Here is a 20,088-nt window from a genome sequence, read left to right as displayed (position 1 = left end):
CCACGAACACACGAAAATCTGCAACCGATGCACAGGTTGAAAACAGCCCGGTGACGCATTATCATTCCAAACTGTTAAGAGTTGAGGTTTGTTACGGTGGTCGGTACGTGGCATTAGTATGACTCAATATATTTAAACCGTAACTTGAATTGGTAGTCTCTTTATTTAAGTAGTTTTCTCAGATCAACTTTAGGTTATCGCTTCTCGGCCTTTTGGCTAAGATCAAGTGTAGTATCTGTTCTTATCAGTTTAATATCTGATAAGTCCCCTTCCCGGGGACCATATATTAAATTGAATTTTGGAACCGGGAGATGGAATTAGGGGCTTGCTTCGTCCACTCCACGTATCGACCTGGTATTGCAGTACTTCCAGGAACGGTGCACCCCTCTGCTGGTCAAATAAAGGATCATTAAGTCAGGAAGCCATTAGAATCGGTCTGCTTCATTCTCACAGGATAAAGCAGAAAGTCAATAACGTCTTGAAAGGGTTTGATTCAATCAAGTTCATGACCTTTATCTAAATGTGAATAGCAGAAGAATTCTATCCTTTACAACAAAATAGAAAACATATCGGCCCTACGATTGGCTGGCCACCAGTTTATGATGTCCAGTGGGGATGGGCGATACCAATGATTTTGGAATCGATCCGGTACCAAGTATTTCCTACCCAAAATACCCGATATTCGATCCGATATCGATACCGGAAGTGTAATTTCCCGCCCAAAAAACGATTTAAATGCAGTGGCATTCTTGCTCTTGGAAAGTCATCTATTGAATTTTGTAGAAAAAAGTATTACGTCACGTGAATTATTAACCTTTTTAGACATTAGTGCATTAGTGGAATATGCATGTTAATAGTATAACTTTAATAAAAAGGAGCTATTCTTTACTTTTCTCTCTCTCTCTCTCTCTCTCTCTCTGTTGTTGGGAAAAAGTTTTGTCTTTTAGTATAATCTAAAAAGAGACATGGTACCAACAGAGATGCAGGGCTTAATCGTCATGAGCAGCAAAACTATCAATTTGTAAAGCCACTGGATACATACATTTAATATTGTAATACTTTAGTGTTGTTTATAGGAAGTGGAGTTACAAATAAAACGTATGGCGTTCGACCACAAATTGAAAAGGGGAAAACTTTATTTATAAATGACTGACTAAAGCGTAGTAATTATTGCTTCAAATAGCACATCAACCACAAATGCTTACAATTTTTGGTTAGCACCTGATACCTGGATATGTCTTGCCTTTCTGAAACGCTGCTTCTAAGGTACTTTGATACCTTAGCCTCGGTGTGGCTGCAGGGTTTTCCGTCGCTGCCTTAGTGTCTGCGGCACGTTTCAACTGCAGCTCTTCATGAACCGTGGGGTGAATTTTGCTTAAATGTTTTGTCAAGTTTGTGGTGTTGCCACAATATTTAATTGTTTTGTGACATATTTCACATTTTGCCTCGTTGTTATTAAGTAAAATATAATATCCCCAAACCAGACTTCTCTTGCGTTCGGACTGGGCCGCCGCCGTGACCATGCTTGTTTGTGTTTGTTTGGATTGGAACGGGAGGCGGAGGAGGAGGGCTTGGCTTGTGAGAAAAGGGGGCGGGAGCAAAGCAGAGCAGGACACGCCGGTGCAGCAGGCGGAAGGAAAAGTAGTGCTAGCATGAGTGCAAGTCGTCAAATTGGAGCAGAAAAAAATGAGGAAAAATATAATTAAATAATTGTAAGTATAGATATTTTAGCTAGGGAGATCGGTACTCAAAAATGAGCAGCCTGGATCGATATATCGATACTTTTGTATCGATCCGCCCATCCCTATGTGATAGGCTCCAGTACGCCTACTAACCCCGTGGGGAGAATCAGTACAGAAATTGGATGGATGGGCAATATAAAATATTCTCTCTGGTGTCTGCAAGCGTTATCAGTACTCACGGCGGGTGGATTCTGAAACGTGTCTGCAATGTAAAGTTGATTGTTTGGCTACCATAGGCATTTTTAAAAGCCTCTATGTTAATTTTAAAACCTTTACTTTACATGGTCGTTTTTAAATAAAAGCCTTCATGTTTAAAACAAAAGCCTAGTATACACAGTCAGTTTTAAAGCCTTACAATTTAGACAATTTAAACAAGTATACTTGTAACACAAGTGTTAAAAAATTGCTTGTTCTAAACATTGACGCAAAGGATCGTGGGTACGTGATCGAGCGCTCAGCCAATGATGGCTGTGTTGCCAAATACCCTAATGACGTCGGCACTCTTTCTAATACAATCTAATAGGGGTGTAAATCGCGGGTTTTGTCACGATACGATATAATATCGATATAAAGAACTTCGATACAATATTTGCCGATATCTTAAAGCCTGCTGCGATTCAATCACGATATATCGCGATATAGTGCTCTACGATCGATATTTTTTTTTTTTAATAAAAAATATAGAACAATATCCTGATTTATAACAATTCATACGCAAAATCCACAAGGTACTGCAAACTCTTTATTTAGGAAATTACAAGAGTACTGTAGTATACAAATTGCTTACTTTAACACTTAACTTTGATGTCGTGTTTTTTCTTTAAATGTGCGGCGAGATTTGTGCTCCCTGAATATTTGATCACCGCATGGCAGGATTTACAAACTGCACGTGTCTTGTCCGTTGAGCCATCTTTTCTTTGGAATCCAAAGTGCTTCCAAACGAATGACTTGAAGCCTAAAGGGGAGCAAATTTCCTCGTCTTTTTGGACACTAGCCATAGCACCAGCCCAGGAGCCGCGTACTAGTTGTCGACTCCCCTTTCACGTGCCTGCTCTGCTCACAACACAACAACGCCGCGCACTGCTCCCTGCTCCCGGAAGAGGAAGCAAGCAACAATGAACTGGATTTCAAAATAAAGTCGCGTCTAATGTCCGAGGTCAAACACGGCGATATAAATCGATGTTTACCTTTAGCATCGATGCCAATAAATCGTAGAGCATAATATCGATTATTCGATGTGTATCGATGTATCGTTACACCCCTACAATCTAAACATAGTCCTTTACTAGTCGTGGTTGCCCTCTGGGTAAAAATGGTACACTCGCAGATGACTTCCCGCCGCCCCTCGTTGATGAATTAAGACTATACTTTCAGGGATCATTTCTATAGTTATTAACTTGAGATATGTGTTTCTAAAGTGAACGGCCTCGCCATCTACGATGATGAGAATTGATGTTCCTTCCTGAGCGTGAAGCTAGCGGAGAATAATGATGTTTATATCATAGATTCTCCACTTTTGATGAGCGTTCTATGCTTCCTAGTGGAGCATTGAGGGGAGGGACATGATCAGAGTAGTTCTTTGAAATTGGTTAAATAAAAATTAAGCTAATGTAGTGGCGTACTCCTGATATTCAACTCAGTCGATTAACAGTATCGTCGTATTAGTTCAATTAACAAAAGCCTGTTATGTATTTCTGAAGTACTTTTGTACTGAAGTACTTATGGCTGTATTCATTTACACGGCTTAAATCTTTACAACTTCGACACAAATCTGAATTAACTTTAATAATAAATATATTAATGGCTAAATGGCTCCGTTTATTGTTCCTTACATATAGTATAATTAGTAGAAAATATATTAATTTATTGCTCATATTAGATAGTTTTATATTTGAATGGGTGGATGTTACCTGTAAGCTATGGCAGAATTAATAGCAACAAAGCAGGAATTTTGATTACTTTCCATTGACAAGTACAGGAAGCTCCGCTTTCGCAGAGCATCAAAAATTGAGATATACTCTTGCTGTTCCTCCCCACGGAAATCTTTAGTAAAAGGCGAAAGATTTATACGATCTGAAGAGAAACAAGAGTGAACTGATTTCGGCTTGTCCAAACGGGCCACCCCATTGCTGGTCTCACCAAAGTAACAGGCGGTGTCACACTAGCAACCATTTCCTTTTAATAAAAATAGATCTTCATATATTTGCTAAATTTAGGAGGCCTTAACACTCAACTAAGATGTATAGTTCGAACAAGTATTTGGTGTTTGGCAATTCTATGGAAACGTTTACACTCTAAACGTGTCGTTGTGAGTCCATGCTTGCTCTGCTGCGTTCGGTTCCAACTCCCTGACCTGTTTGTTTGCATTGTGCACGTTCTCCACTCTGGTTTCCTTCCATTTCCCCCAAACATGCATGATAGGCCCATTGAGCGCTCCAAATTGCCCGTAGGTGCGAGTGCGGACGGTTTTTCGTCTCTGTGTGCCCTGCGAGTGATTATTATTTGTTAAAGCGTATATGCCGTTACACCGCTAGATGGCAGCAGCGTTGACTTCCGCACCTGACCACAAAAAGAAACGGGAATCACGTGATGCGCAGGAAAAGAAGCATTAGTATGAGTCGATATATTTAAACCGTAACTTGAATTGGTAGTCTTGTAGTGGGTTGACATAATTCACCCGGAACCTAAGTTCACGTTGCCGAGTTCCGGTGGGATGTTTTACACGTGTGGGAGTTTCCTGTTTGAGGAGTGTGTGTTAGGATCTCGAAGGGAAAAGAGTCGGCCCGTGGTTGAGAGAAGCTAATTATAAATGTCATTAAAACAACTGCCGTTGGCACCGTCATTTATCACTCCGCCTCCGACTCCAGTCCTTGCACACCACACTGGTGACCCTGACATCAGTCCCGCTGAGGATTCCGGGACTGAACAGAATACCGAGCGAGACGGCATGGCGCATTCCGCCGTCCTTAGGCTGCCTGAGTTTTGGGAGACTTCTGCAGCAACGTGGTTCGCACAGGCGGAGGCTCAGTTCGCCCTCCGGGGAATTACGGATGACGCCACATGCTACTACCACGTTGTCTCGGCACTCGGAAGCTCCACCGCAGCCAGAGCCGTAAGTTTCATCACTTCCCCTCCGGCCCAGGATAAATATGCAGGGCTCAAGGCTTATCTCCTCAGGATTTTTGAACTGTCGCGATCCGAACGAGCCCGGCGCCTGCTTGCTATTCAAGGCATGGGGGACAGCAAACCCTCTGAACACATGGAGATGATGTTAAACCTGCTGGGTGGGGAAGAGCCGAATTTTCTTTTCATTGAACTGTTTCTGCGACATATGCCGCCGCACGTCCAAACGGCCCTCGCAAATACGACCATTACGGAGCCGCGTGCTCTTTCGGAGGAAGCGGACCGTTTCTACTTGGCCACCCAGCGTTTCGCCCCTGGTGTGCTGGCCCCAACACGCAGCTACACGTCCCCGAGCGCTGGCGTTTCCCCTGGCAGAGGACGCGCTGCAACTGACAGCCGCACCAGCACAGGTTTGTGCTACTTCCATGCACGTTTTGGCGCCAAGGCTAAAAGGTGCCGCTCCCCTTGCAACTTCGACACGACGGGAAACGCCAAAGCCTGCGCTCAGTAGTGGCCGTGACCGCAGGCAAAAAGAACCGGCTGCTGTTCGTTGAGGACTCCCTCTCTGGTCGCAGATTCCTCTGTGACACCGGCGCCCAGAGAAGCGTCCTGACGGCTACAGTGGACGACGCTGCTGGAGGGTTGCACGGCCCGCCCTTAACATCCGCCAACGACACTCCCATCAGGACGTATGGCACAAGGACTGTGGACATATGTTTCGGGGGTCAGCGTTTCACATGGGACTTTGTCACTGCCGACATCTCCTTCCCCCTGCTTGGCGCAGATTTTTTGTGCGCCCACGGACTGCTCGTGGATGTTAAGAACGGCCGCCTGGTGGACGCGTTAACCTTCTCCTCCTTCGCATGTGTCCGCGATGAGGGGAATTATGTGGGTCTCTCCAGTTCGCTCTCCGAGGGCGACATGTACCAGAAACTCCTCGGAGAGTTCCCCAGCCTTACACGGCCCACTTTTGCCGCCACCACAGCTAAACATGGGGTCGAGCACCACATCGAGACCAAAGGCCCCCCCCATCTACGCTAGGGCCCGACGGCTCAACCCGGAGAGACTGACAATTGCTCGGGCCGAGTTCGCCAGCATGGAACGCCTTGGCATTGTTCGCCGCTCTGACAGCCCGTGGGCCTCCCCACTCCACATGGTGCCTAAGCCGGACGGTGGTTGGCGCCCGTGTGGCGACTACCGCCGCCTCAATGATGCCACCACGCCCGACCGCTACCCGGTCCCCCATGTTCAGGACTTTTCGATACATCTAGCAGGGAAGCACCTGTTCTCCAAAGTGGACCTGGTGCGGGGTTATCACCAAGTCCCGGTGCACCTTGCTGACATCCCTAAAACGGCGGTGATGACTCCTTTCGGGCTTTTCGAGTTTCTTAGGATGCCCTTCGGCCTGAAAAACGCGGCCCAGTCCTTCCAGCGGTTGATGGACTCTGCGCTTAGGGACATGCCTTTCATCTTCGTCTACTTGGACGATGTCCTCGTCGCCAGCTCCTCGGAGGAGGAGCATGCGGCACACCTGCGGGCCCTTTTCACAAGGCTCGACCAGCATGGCCTGATCATTAACCCGGCGAAGTGCGTCTTCGGGGTGCCGTCGATCCAGTTTCTTGGGCATCTCATCGGCAGTAATGGGGCCACCCCCTTGCCGACAAAGGTGGAAGCAGTCTCCGCTTTTCCCCGCCCACGTTCGGCCCGGGGGCTACGGGAGTTCCTTGGGATGGTTACGTTCTACCACCGATTCATACGCCGGGCGGCCCACATCATGCACCCACTGTATGGGGCCCTTAAGGGTAAGACCCCCAACCAGGACATCGACTGGACCCCCGAGAGGATCAAAGCTTTCGAGGATACTAAGGCTGCGCTGTGCCAGGCCACCTTGTTGGTCCACCCGTCGCCTGGAGCCCCGGTCGCCCTCACAACCGACGCATCTGACTACGCAGTTGGTGCTGTATTTGAGCAGTGGGTTGGTGGCGCCTGGCAACCGCTCGCCTTTTTCAGCCGCCAGCTGGTCCCTAGGGAGCGCAAATACAGCACATTCGACAGGGAGCTACTCGGCGTCTGGTTGGCGATCCGCCATTTCCGCTCCATCCTGGAAGGCCGTGAGTTTACGGTTTTCGTCGACCACAAGCCCCTCACGTTCTCTATGTCCAAGGTGGCTGAGCCGTGGTCCGCCCGCCAGCAGCGTCAGCTGTCATTTATCTCTGAGTACACCACAGATATCCGACACAACGCCGGCAAGTCCAACGTGGTCGCCGATTGCCTCTCTAGAGCGGTCGTCCACACGGTTCAGCTGGGGCTCGACTACTCAAGTATGAGTGCTGACCAAGCCTCAGATCCTGGGATCCAGTCGCTCAAAGACTCTGACACTGGGCTGCGTCTGGAGGTGGTCGCGGTTGGCGACTCAGGAGTCAGGCTGTGGTGCGACCTCTCCACCGGCCAGCCTAGACCACTTGTCCCTGCCGGCTGGCAGCGGGCTGTCTTTGAGGCGATACACGGCCTGTCCCATCCTGGCAGAAAAGCGTCCGTGAGGCTGGTGGCTCAGAAGTTCGTCTGGAAAGGGCTGAAGAGGGACGTGCGGGCCTGGGTCGACTCGTGTGTGGCTTGTCAGCGTGCGAAGGTGCACCGCCATACCAAGGCCCCGTTGGAGCCGTTCACTGTCCCCGAGAGGAGGTTCGACCACGTCAACATCGACCTTGTGGGCCCGCTCCCCCCTTCCCATGGTTTCACCTACCTCCTCACCATGGTGGACAGGACGACCCGTTGGCCTGAGGCCGTCCCCCTCTCCTCAACCTCGGCTGCTGACGTGGCCCGGGCGTTTATTGGCACATGGGTCGCGCGCTTTGGAACACCTTCAGACCTCTCCTCGGACCGGGGTGCACAGTTTACTTCCGAGATCTGGAATGTGGTTGCTGGAGGCCTGGGCGTCAAGCTGCACCGCACCACCGCTTATCACCCCCAGGCTAACGGGCTGTGCGAGCGGTTCCACCGCTCCATGAAGGCTGCTCTACGCGCCAGTCTGGTGGATGGCAACTGGGTGGACAGACTTCCCTGGGTCATGCTGGGCCTCAGGACGGCCCCTAAGGAGGACTTGCAGTCCTCGTCCGCTGAGCTCGTCTACGGCCAGGTACTACGAGTTCCAGGGGACTTCATTCCAGACGCCACAACGCCTTGGTCGGCGGCAGGGCAGCGGTCCTCCCTGCTGGAAGTTGCCGGGACGTTCGCACCTGTCCCCACGTCACGGCACTGCACCCCTGTTTCCCGGGTGCCCACCAACCTACGCTCGGCGGGTTTTGTGTTCATCCGCCACGACGCCCACCGCGGGCCGTTGCGTCCGCCTTACGACGGGCCTTTTAAGGTCTTGCAGCACGGGAGTAAGAGCATGGTCGTGGACATCGGCGGTAGGCCTGAGACTATCTCGGTTGATAGGATTAAGCCTGCCCACGTGGATGTTTCCCGGACGTTGGAATTGGCGCAGGCCCCACGCCGCGGACGCCCCCCAGCGCCTCGCCCCTCCGACCTGACCGAGCTCCCGCCTGCCCGACCGACAACGCGACCGTCCAGCCCAGCGGTCTTTCCGGCGGCGCCCCCTACCCTTGACCCCCTGCCAGCCCCTGCCACCTACACCCGCTGTGGTCGGGCTGTCGTTCCTTTCCGGCGCGGGGATTTTGACTATGGGTGAATTCTGGGGGGGCTTGTGTAGTGGGTTGACATAATTCACCCGGAACCTAAGTTCACGTTGCCGAGTTCCGGTGGGAGGTTTTACACGTGTGGGAGTTTCCTGTTTGAGGAGTGTGTGTTAGGATCTCGAAGGGAAAAGAGTCGGCCCGTGGTTGAGAGAAGCTAATTATAAATGTCATTAAAACAACTGCCGTTGGCACCGTCATTTATCACTCCGCCTCCGACTCCAGTCCTTGCACACCACAGTCTCTTTATTTAAGTGGTTTCCTCAGACCAGTTTCAGTACATCGCTTCTCGGCCTTTTGGCTAAGACCAGGTGTAGTATCTGTTCTTATCAGATTAATATCTGATACGTTCCCTATCCGGGGACCATGTATATATTGGATTTTCGCAACAGGGAGATGGTATAGGGGCTTGCTCCGTCCACTCTATGCATCGACCTGGTATTGCAGTACCTCCAGGAGCGGTGCGCCCCCCTCTACTGGGCAAATAAAAAGTAGTTTACATCACAATCCGTTAGCTTCATTCTCACAGGATGAAGCAGAAAGTCAACGACGTCTTGATCGGATTTGATTCAAGTTCATGTTGTGTGCTCACTGTTAGAGTGGTGCTCACTCTAACTTATTTTGCAAGAACCACTCGGAGACAAGTTAGTCATTTTGGGCACCTGCAGGCGGAGAGTCCATTCGTCACTGTGCGTACAGCAATGATCGAATGACGTCTGACTCTCGCTTCCCACAAGACCATCTTTATTAAGAGAAAAAGGGTGGGGGTGACCATAGACTGAATAGACAAGTAAAAAAGGCCCTTGACCTCTAGATTAGCAGGGCAGGGGATGTTTTACGACATTGTGTAGGATGGAACAAGCTAGGTTATTTATTACTGGTTACACACCAACATAAGCATAAAACTAATCTACCAAGGTTATTCATTACTGGTTACATACATTCCAACATAATCATATGATCAAGATAGTTTTGGAAAACCCTGACATCTCCCTCCTGTTTTATCATACGATTATGTGAACCAGATCAATAAAACATAAGTAAGAAAATATAAAGAAGAATAGTAAAAACAATAATAAAAAAATCAATAAAAAAAACTGAGATGACAGCGAATGGGCTGGGGAGCGTGTAGGGTGAAACATGACAAAAACAACAAACAATGATAGCAACAACTCCCAGTGAAGATGAGGACTTTCCTCAATACTCCAGATTAAACTTATTGTGTGATCTAAAAACCTGCTGGCCGATGTTAATACGCAGGAAAAGTCTCACACGGTCCCTTTGCCTTAGGCGACCATAATGCTATCAATAAGAAAATATAAATAAAGCCATGATCCGTTCCGAATGAAGTAGGACCCGTCCAATGGTACAGCCATGTTGGCAGGAGAGCCCATACACCTTGAAATGGCTCTCCCATCCTGGCACACAGCGGTGATGTCCAAAGCTCCCATCCAGTTCCCTCCTGGAGAACAGTTGTCGTGAATGCATCCGTGGGTCTTGTTTTCTTGGATGAAACACGTGTAGTCCATTCCAGGTAGCGTCCTGGTTTAGGCCACTTCTGGCATCTGTCGTCCTCCAACAGTCACATTGGGATTAATCCAAAATAGTTTGATCCCAGATTCATTCCTGCGAGTCCAGGGCGGTAGGGGTAGCGTCACTGACTGACAGTACGGTGTTGATATCAATCTCCTCCCATGGATGCCATACATTTCGCTTCAGTGACATTCATTGCTCTGGCCTCCAAGTGAACTTGTGTGGAGCAAGGGGAGTTTTTGGAAACACAGATAACATCCCTCCTGTGTGTGCGCTCTCACAGCGACCTTCACATACCAGTACCAAGCGTTGGTTTCGTATGGGTTTCTGGGGTCTCATGACCAGTCCTCAAAGTTCTCATCGTGTGACCATCGTTTCCCACGGTCAACATTATCACTTGGTCTGTTCAGATGTGTCCATAGACCATAGCATGCTCCAACCACAACGCAGCAGAGGATCCACCCGGCATGTGGAGCCCCGTTGCTACTAAGATGACAGGAACACCGAGACATCCCCCCGCCTAGCGGAGTTGGGATCGTTGTTTGCAGACTTCGCCACCGTCCCAAAATGAGGGGTCCAGCACTCCTTGTAGCTTGCATTGGCTAAGGTGAATCCAGCCGGGTCGTTCAGCAATCTTCACTGCGGAGGGGGGTAGTCAGCAAGACTTGGAATGGTCCCTCCCACCATGGCTGGCCCAGTTCTTTCTTTTGATGACCTTGATGTAGACCCAGTCTCCTGGATTGATGGGGTTGTCGACCTGTGAGGAGGAAAGATCAGGCGGCAGTAAATTTGCATTTGACACATCCTCCAGCCTGAGGGCCCTGATCATGCTACCTATGTTCTTCATCTGCTTTTTGCAACTCCTGTAGTCAATTGTAATGCCCTTTTTAACGAGGCAGATAGGAGTGTTTGAAAGAAGAGTTTGAGCACTTCCTAATGATTCCTCCTAACCAAAGACCGTTTATGACAGGGGCTTTCCCATTTATTGCCTCCTGTCTTAAAGGAGATTCCCTTATCCATGCCGTCTTCTTCCTAACACTTTCGCACACACACAGGGTGTGCACATAAACGCACACACACCGAGCGCGCACCCAAGGCTCAGACAAACGACAACAGCCTGACACAACTTTACAGAGATTACGCACGAACACAGAACACAGAACACAGACAAAGGGATTCCATACATCTCACATGTAGCTCCTTTTGATAGAACCTCCTATTGGTAACTGTATAGCGGACTGTTCCGCATATAATCCCTTACTCAACTCCCTTGCTTCTACTTTTCCATGTCGGTGCAGTCGTAAGTGATCCCTACTGCAGTCATTGTCTTGTTAACTGTCGCCTTGTGCGACTCCTATGCATGATTGTGTGAAAGTCAAAAATTTAACGTATCCAACATTCTGACCACCCAAACTCCACCGTGGTGCAACGAATTTACTATTTTATTGAGTAGGTACATTGAGCAACCTAGCTTCCTCTTGACTGAATTCACTTTAGTCCAAATGTCCTATTCTAAAATGTATCTAACTCAATTGCTCAATTATTGCTGTTTTGGGGGTGGCGGCTGCACTGACTACAACTTGAAGGCCCTGCAGCGCATAGTGAACACTGCTGGTAAGATTGCTGGTGCTTCGCTCCCCTCCTTGAAGGACATTTACACCTCCCATCTCACCCGCAAGGCGACCACGATTGTGAGTGATGCGAGTCACCCCGCTCACTCTTTGTTCGAGCTTCTGCCCTCTGGGAAGAGGTACAGAAGCCTGCGCTCCCGCACCTCCAGACTCTCAAACAGCTTCATGCTCCAGGCTGTTAGGATCCTGAACTCGCTCCCCCGTTCTGCGTAGCGTCCTGTACTTTTACTGTCTGGACTGTCTGAATGCACACTGGCTCTTATTATTTATTATTTGTTATTACTCTTATTTATTGTTTGTGCCTTTTTGTTTATGATGTTTTTTACTTTTGCGCTATGCTTGCTGGCTCCGTTATTTATTGTGTTATCTGTTTATTTATTATTTATTCATCACTCTTACTATTGATTGGTAGAATTTTTGCCTTCTTGTTTTTATATTGTGTCGCGTACATGTATGTCTATCGTGTTATGTGTCTCGTCACCGTGGGATAGAGAAAAACGTAATTTCGGTCTCTTTGTGTGTTGTGACATGTGGAGAGATTGACAATAAAGCTGACTTTGACTTTGACTTTGACTTATGCCTGATGAGCCAAAACATCAGATCTCGCTCTTGTTTCCTACCGTTTTAGCCTATTTGTCCTATCCAAATCTGTTCAGTCTCCGATTATGATGAGTTTCTCTGTAGCTCTACGCATTATTCAATTTTTTATCAAATCTCCTCAGTTCTGTCAAACCCAGTGCACAATGAAGCTCCTTTCCACTTTACCCCAAGCCCCACGAAGTTTCAGCACCGCCACAGCACGGAGTGCGATTTGGTCGTTGGACATTTCAAGTCCATATCTTTTGCCGCACCTCACCCTCTCAAGATGGTGTTCTTTTGTTGTTGAGTCAACCCATCCATCACTCTCGAATGAGTCCATTGTTCAAATGTCCATTTTTTCTTCAACATTGTGAGTTCCTCCACTTCTCACTGTCTTTTCTTGTCCCCGAGGATGTCGTCTTTTCTTCCCGAGTGTACTTGTCCCCCTACAAGTACAACAATAGTCTTTCTTTGTCCTTGCCAAAGGTCAAAGGTGCCTCAAAGCCAGGCACCGTTTTGTAGACGTCCATGGCTGCAGGCAGAGTCTCGGGATTGAGTTTTCAGGGATCCTGGCACTGAGAGTGACAGACTGGGACATCAAACTTGTAACCAAATGTAGCTGCTGCCATCAATTCGCTAGTAACGTTTGTTTACCAAACTTCAAATTCTCCTAGTAACAGCGATCTCGTCTTTATATTGTAAGTCCTGCAACTCATCCTATTTTCGAGCTACGTTCTGTCTATAGTTCCTATTTAATGAGACAGTACATTGTCTTCAGTATCATTATTTAAAATTAACTCAACGAGGTCTGCGTTCCACATCTAGCCCTAATCTATGTCTTGACCTCTCAAACGTTATTACCTGTGTCATGCTTGCTCAAAAATGTGACTTAGAATATGGTGTTGTGAATTTCCAATCTCCCTGATCAAATTGGATCCCGCTTCTTAGCTCTTCTTTCTCATGCTCCTGTTAGCCTGCAACTGTCCAAATTAATAATGTTGTGTTCTTTTAACTGTCTTTCTGTTGAACCTCTAAATCTCTCTTGTTGCTAACCTATCTGCACCAGGAAGGGTCTTAAAGAAAGGACCAACAGATTACTCCCAATATCTCCTCATTATTTATGAGTTAGCCTCCCTTTCCTCACTCGGGTGCATATCTTGTCAGTTGTTAATGGAAACCAGATGTCTCGTGCCAATGAGATCATGGACCAAGGCCCAAACAATCCCGCACGAACCTGACCCGAAACATGATCCGGTCACACTTAGGCTTACTAGTGAGATATACATTGCATGATACCAGAATAGAATTTTACCACAGTATGACACTAAATGTATTAGAAAATCCATATGTCGTAAAGGTTTGTATTATTACTATTGTCAGGTTTATTTCAATGACTGAATAACTATTAAGAGAAGAGCAACAGCAAACAAACCACAAGTGAGACAGAAATATTAAGTCTTTTCTCGCGAGGAGTGCAGTACAGATAGCTTAATACAATCTCTACACACACTAAATATCTGTAGGCACTCCCGCTCTTTTTATTTGGATTTGCCCTACCCACAGTGTGAGACAAGCCCCTAAAGAAAGGAGGGGGAAAGCATGTGGGCTTTGCCTCGTAAGGAAAAATCACTAGGTGTTTACATACTAATAAAGACATCTGGGAAGAGGAGTTTGAGTGGACTGGATACAGAAGAGAAAACCTTTGACCTCAAGTAAAAACATAGCAAGGGAAGTTTTACGACATTGTGTAGGATGCAACAAACTAAGTTATTTATTACTGGTTATATACATTCCAACCTAATCCTACGATCAAGATAGTTAGGAAACCCTGACTTTAATGGTCACTTGGAGGTTCATCTGGGGTGCAAGACAGCAATGAGGCATGTTGTCTAACAAAGTGGTCTTTGTTAGAAAGGAACTGTCCTTCCGTGGTACATCATAAAAACAGCAAGGCCAAACAGCAAGCATATAATGCAGTAATATTGCGGTAAGGCATTGATTAGAGAACGCATGATAACATATATATACATTTTTCTAACAATTCCCTCCTGTTTATCATAAGTTCTCAGAGACCATCTTATCACCTAAAAGCGGCCATTTCAAAAAAGATTTTCAGCCGTAAGAACACAATTCATAAGAACAAATTTACACCCGGGAGGAGATTGATCAATGTCAGAGTCGGGAAACAAACCGGACAGGTTTACCAGAGGAGCCTCAAATATGGAGCCATCGCTAGAGCGACAACCCTCGTCAGTCGCAAAGTCGTTCCCTTGGAGCAACGAAAAAGTCTCAGCTGCTGGAGAGATAGCAGTTGTAATTAACCTGTTGATTAGAGACCGGAGACACGGAATACAACATCATCCACACAAGGTCAAAACAGCAGAAAAAAACGGCACGGGAGACTAGGACCGAGGAAACCAGGGTACGGTACTGTCTGAACACGTTTAGCCAGTCGTTCCAAACCTCCGTGTTCACTCCACTGCGTTCCTTCATTTTCCCATTCAAGGTCCTCAGGCCCTCAAGGGCCTGGGACAGGCTTCCATCAGCGGCAGTATTATTTGGAATGAATGTGCAGCATTGCTCACCAAACATGGCGCAGACACCACCCTCTTTTGAGAGTAGCATATCAAGGGCCATTCGGTTCTGGAAAGCCATGAGGGAAGTCGCGGCCAGTTGGGAGTAGACCGCCCTGAAACCCGCCTCGGTCCAATTTCCAAGCCTCTGCACGTTGTAATGGATGTAGTTGATCCTGTCGACATTTTTGTTAAGAGTACACCACCAACACAGGGTGGATTCAAAACCAGCTGCTATCTGATTCACCAGCTTACACTTATCCGGTACTCCTCTGGGAACACCAATTGCATCAATTTCGGTCAGATCATCGTCGGCTGTCAAATTCAAAGATATTTTGGTTTTTACCAGCTTTTTCTTTTTTCAGATCTTGGGATGTTGATACATATACAATTTAGCTTGACTACATTCTCTGAAAGCAATGGCTTCTTTTTTCTTTCTTCAATGGATATTACTATAAAGAATGCTCTGTCACACATTTCATAATCCAATATACGTGATAGATTTCACACAATCTTTGATCAATGGTGACGGTACAACATAAGGCAATGGTCACAAACCCATACATATGACATATTAAATTTTGTTTGTCTTTACAGCTTGTTTTGCCATTAGCAATCAATTGCTTCGTTTAGCAGTTTACTCTAATACTAGTTACCTGAAACAAATTATCCACATTCACTTTAGATATATTCATCCCATTCTTTAACATCTACAGCGGTTGTTGACAAAGTACACATATAAACATCATACTTTCATGGCAGTCCAGATCTGACACAGCAGATCATCCTGCAAAGGTCAAATTGATCTTTTAAATCGCTACAATGCAGCATAATTTTTTTTGGAGTGATCAATATAAGTTGTTCACTCATCTCTCCCCTACTCATTATGACTTAGTTCCCACAAATACCATATTGCTGAAGTTAACAAAGTGGCAACAAAGATAGCCACCTTACATGCAATAACGTCATTGTTCCATTTTCTTGTTCCCGGCATTTCTCTAAGAGGTAAGGCTCCCTTTGGGTCACTTTTTCCCGATTGAACGTTACCTCAAAAGAAATTACCCTTTTGTAATTTCCAAGGACTACCTCAACTGACCTTTCTGCTATTTTAATGGCAGTTGATGTAATTATCAATATTCAATGTGGCCCTTCCCCCTTGGAAGAACACCAGCGTTTTGTTTTCAATGCTCTTAATGAGAACGTGCTTTGTTCTTTTTGACTTTAATATATTAATTATAAATATAAAATGTAAATGCCAAATTTAAATCATCCTTAGTTTTCCACTTGGTTTTAAAACATGGTAATCTATATTGTCGCCCAAACAATTTTTCATACGGGGTTAAACCCACAGTACTTGTAAAATGTATGTACAGCTTGACCAGGTCTAAACATTTTGTCCATGATCTTCCATTTTTCCCATGCACATTTTCACACTTTATACCAGTTCTGTCACGAGAATTAATTTTCAAAATCCCATATCTCGGTATTATTATTATTATTATTATTATTATTTTTACATAACGTTTTTGCCACTGTTAAGGCATTCAGTGTTTTTGTTGAAGCCAATTCAAACCATTTTGAGAATGCATCTATTATGACCAGGCATTATAACCCTGTGGATTGTGTTTAGCACATGTTAAACAAGCTCTACGATTTTTTTTAAAATTTTTATTTTATTTTCTTTTGTTTTGAAAATGTTTTGAATATGAATCAAATCCGTATGTTGTATGAAGCTGACTGACCTGCCCCACTATCCCTCCTCTTGAGCCATGCGACACACAACCATGGCTCAATATTGCTGCCCGCTTGTATAGGTTTTTTGGAGGATAGGTCAGTCCTCTGGTCATTTATAGATGCCATTCTCTACTCTTGCCCCTCTCTTTGTCCATGATTGAATTTCAATCTATGGACTTTGTCGGTGCTTATCTTTAAAAATGTTTCAGTAATTCAATCCGCTTCTTGTGTGTATAAAATTTGAAGCGTCTTTTGCACTGCAGCTATGCGGTTCCGTCCGCAAGCTTGTTACCTCTTGACACCTTATCAGTCTCGTGCGTGCCCTGCACACGTGCACATAGCTATTTGTCGTGGCAATTGGACTGCTTCCACAACTAGCTTAGTTGTAGTTTCTTGTAGTTTCTTTTCAATCAGTTTCTCATCGTTTATCACAAGAATCTTAGTAATTTGAACAAAAGTCAAAAAGTATGTTTTATTTTACTCAATTGTACGATTTAGAGAATCCATATGTAGTAAAGCGTTGTATTACTACATATGATTTCATCTTCATTTAATTTTGACACACCTTTCAAAATGCTTCTCAGTGTCCCAGTGCACACATGCTTTGCGTGTGTAACTGGTTGTCTCAACCCGTGTTCCACATCCTAATCTTTCCTTCCTCAAAGTGTCAAACCAATCCACTAATTGGAAAAGATAAAAGTCAACAAATTAACCATCAGTAAATTAATATAATAGTTAATTGTTGTTGTTTCTTAACTGTAACTAACTCAATCACTCTCTTATCCTCAAATGTAAAAACTTGTGTAGACCTTACACAACCAATCGACTATTTCTTCTAAATTTAGCTTTGAAATGTTGTTATTTAATCATTTTGCTTCATCCAATCCCAGAAAGCAAGTTCCTTCCATCTCTCATTAATGCAGTGTGGACCAGTTCCTGCCCACAAAAAATTGCTTGCCTTTCTTTTCTTCTTATTTTCTTTTCAAAATTGCTTTTGTTTTGCGGTGCAAATCAATTCTTTTGTGCACCTACATTAGCCAATTTCAACACATAACACTGACGGCACACAGACAACACAAAAACTTACAGCAGAGACACAGCTCACAAACGATACAAACAAATAACGCTGCGCAAACGTCATCCTCTATTTTGACGTTTCGGTTATACTTTTGTTTTCTCATCAGTGCCTTTTATCCTTCATGCAAATATTGTCACATCTTCCTCAAGCATCACCCTGCTTCAAATATTCAAACATTCTCTGAGAAACTCACACTTTCCTTGCTTCGCCCGCAGCCACAGCACCGCTCGTGCGAGGGGTGGGGGCGCAGCATCAATGTTGATTGGTCACAGGCTGGCCATTTCCTGCAACAACCATGATGCCGGCCCACCGCCCACACGAGCATAGCAAAGGCCCACGCGGACAGCCCCGCCCCGCGACAACGCGCGAGCGCAGGCACGCTTATCAGTTTCACCTTCTCAAAGGGCAGGCCAACTTTGCCGTTGCCCTCCCCTATCATGTTCACCTTCAACATCTTTCAGTCTTCTACACAACATTTGCTGTCTCATTCTCGTCCTATCAAGCCACCATTCTAGTCACTTTCTGCCACACACGTCTTATTTTCTCTACTGCCACACACTGCTCATCTTAGTTTCTCCAACAAACTTAAACACATCATCGTCCACTTCTCAATTTCCCTATTATTGCTCAACAGCCTCCAGAACATTCTCCATTACTGATTTCTTCCACAGAACACATCTCACTCGCACTCATACACACACCCATTCATGAGGATCCTCCGCGCGCACACGCACACACACACCAGCACAAAAGGATGACGCACAACATATAAGAACACATAGAAGCACTAAGAACATCTTTTTGCTCGTATTACTTGTCTGATTTATTCTCTATTTCACTTTTAGAAACTACGTGTAATTCTTTTCTATTTATTTAGCAAATTTTAACTTCAATGTTTCTTTATCTTACTTTATCCTTTTAACATAAATATCTCCTTATATTTAAGCTAATTTTCTCCTTAATTTTGGCAGCCAGGTTCCCACTTCATTACATGGAAACCTGATCTGATTTGATTTTGGCCTAGTCATAGTGTTTCTGTTAATTTGTGCAGTCACGTGCCATGTGACCGTTTTCTCCGCAATTCCAGCATTTTATTGGAGGTTGCACAACTTCTCTTCCTCGGCCTCTAAAGCCTCCTTTAGACATTGCTCGCCCTCTCTGGCCTTTCTGTCCTCTGCCTGCATTTTGGTAAAAAGTGTCACTATGCTGATCTACCAGAAAAGTGTGTTTTGAAGCTTTCATTTGTTTTCGTTTTTGTTTGTCTATTACTACTTTTTCCGCATGGAGGGCATGATTTATGTATTCCTCCCGCTATGATCTTTAGTTTTGAATTTGTAGCATGTGTTTTCTCTACGTGCTTCTCTACTTTCTCTAGACTTCTCCCTTCTTCTCTAACTCTGTAAATTTTGGTTTTCTCTTGCCTGCCTACTGTTAGGCCCAGTCTCATCATCTTCCTACCTGCAATACAGTGCTTTCTGAGCTCTCTCTCTTTCCCTCTCTTTCTCTCTTTCTCTTTCTCTCTCTCCCAAAACACTACATCATCAGATGCCTTCTTTAATTTCTTTAAGATTTATTTATGTTGTTTCGTTTATGGCACCTCTAAGTCCTAATAATTTGGTTGTCCCTCAAATTTATATTTTTTAACCCATTTATCGAAATCTTTTTTTTAATCGGTTGGGATCCTGCCTTTCAATTATTTTCCAATCTTTGCATTTTAGTTCATGTCGGGGTAGGGACTTTCGCTTACTATTTAAGAGGAGCGCTCAAATGAGATCACTCTCAGTCAAACCGTTCACAAGCATACCACGCGCGTTTTTTTTTAAGAACAGAGGAGTCTGCCCCTCCTGCTGCGGAATTTAACTAACATAAAACGTTAGGGGGCTCCACATCCGCCCCTGCAGAATTTAACTGTTTCTAGTTGTACTTGATAGGGTCTAGAATTCTCAAGGTTTTTTTTTTTTTTTTTTTTTAATAACAGAGGAGTCCGCCCCTCCTGCTGCAGAATTTAACTAGCTTGAAAGCTAGGGGGCTCCACATCCGCCCCTGCGGAATTTAACTGTTTCTATTTAATAGAATTAATATTCCTACTCACGGTCTGCTGATTCTCTTCCTCGGAAGATCTCGTCAACCCTCCCGGTGTCCAGCCGGACTGATCGAGACAGTCCCGTCAAAGGGCTTTTGTTTTACCTCGGCCGAGGATTGTCACCTGCGTCGAAGAGCCCGCTGGAACCGTTCAAGGCGTGTCGAGATCCCGGACCAGCCCCCAATTTCTGTCAGGTTTATTTCAATGACTGAATAACTATTAAGAGAAGAGCAACAGCAAACAAACCACAAGTGAGACAGAAATATTAAGTCTTTTCTCGCGAGGAGTGCAGTACAGATAGCTTAATACAATCTCTA

The 20,088-nt window shown here is 45.5% G+C and overlaps 4 non-coding genes across 4 annotated transcripts; 3 read left to right on the top strand and 1 right to left on the bottom strand.

Annotated features, from left to right (window-relative positions):
• The first annotated feature begins 196 nt into the window (after positions 1-196).
• LOC133145802 (U2 spliceosomal RNA) lies at positions 197-388 on the top strand. The gene has a single exon (XR_009711053.1). It is a non-coding gene; the product is annotated as a U2 spliceosomal RNA (small nuclear RNA).
• Positions 389-3,100: 2,712 nt separating this feature from the next.
• Positions 3,101-3,318, top strand: LOC133145910 (small nucleolar RNA U3). Its single transcript, XR_009711156.1, has one exon. It is a non-coding gene; the product is annotated as a small nucleolar RNA U3 (small nucleolar RNA).
• A 404-nt stretch (positions 3,319-3,722) lies between these two features.
• On the bottom strand, positions 3,723-3,835 carry LOC133146010 (U5 spliceosomal RNA). The gene has a single exon (XR_009711251.1). It is a non-coding gene; the product is annotated as a U5 spliceosomal RNA (small nuclear RNA).
• A 5,006-nt stretch (positions 3,836-8,841) lies between these two features.
• On the top strand, positions 8,842-9,032 carry LOC133145862 (U2 spliceosomal RNA). Its single transcript, XR_009711110.1, has one exon. It is a non-coding gene; the product is annotated as a U2 spliceosomal RNA (small nuclear RNA).
• Positions 9,033-20,088: the final 11,056 nt, after the last annotated feature.

This window comes from Syngnathus typhle, linkage group LG21 (assembly GCF_033458585.1).
Source record: "Syngnathus typhle isolate RoL2023-S1 ecotype Sweden linkage group LG21, RoL_Styp_1.0, whole genome shotgun sequence".
NCBI classification, from domain to species: Eukaryota; Metazoa; Chordata; class Actinopteri; order Syngnathiformes; family Syngnathidae; genus Syngnathus; species Syngnathus typhle.
This window is presented reverse-complemented; position numbering and strand designations above follow the sequence as displayed.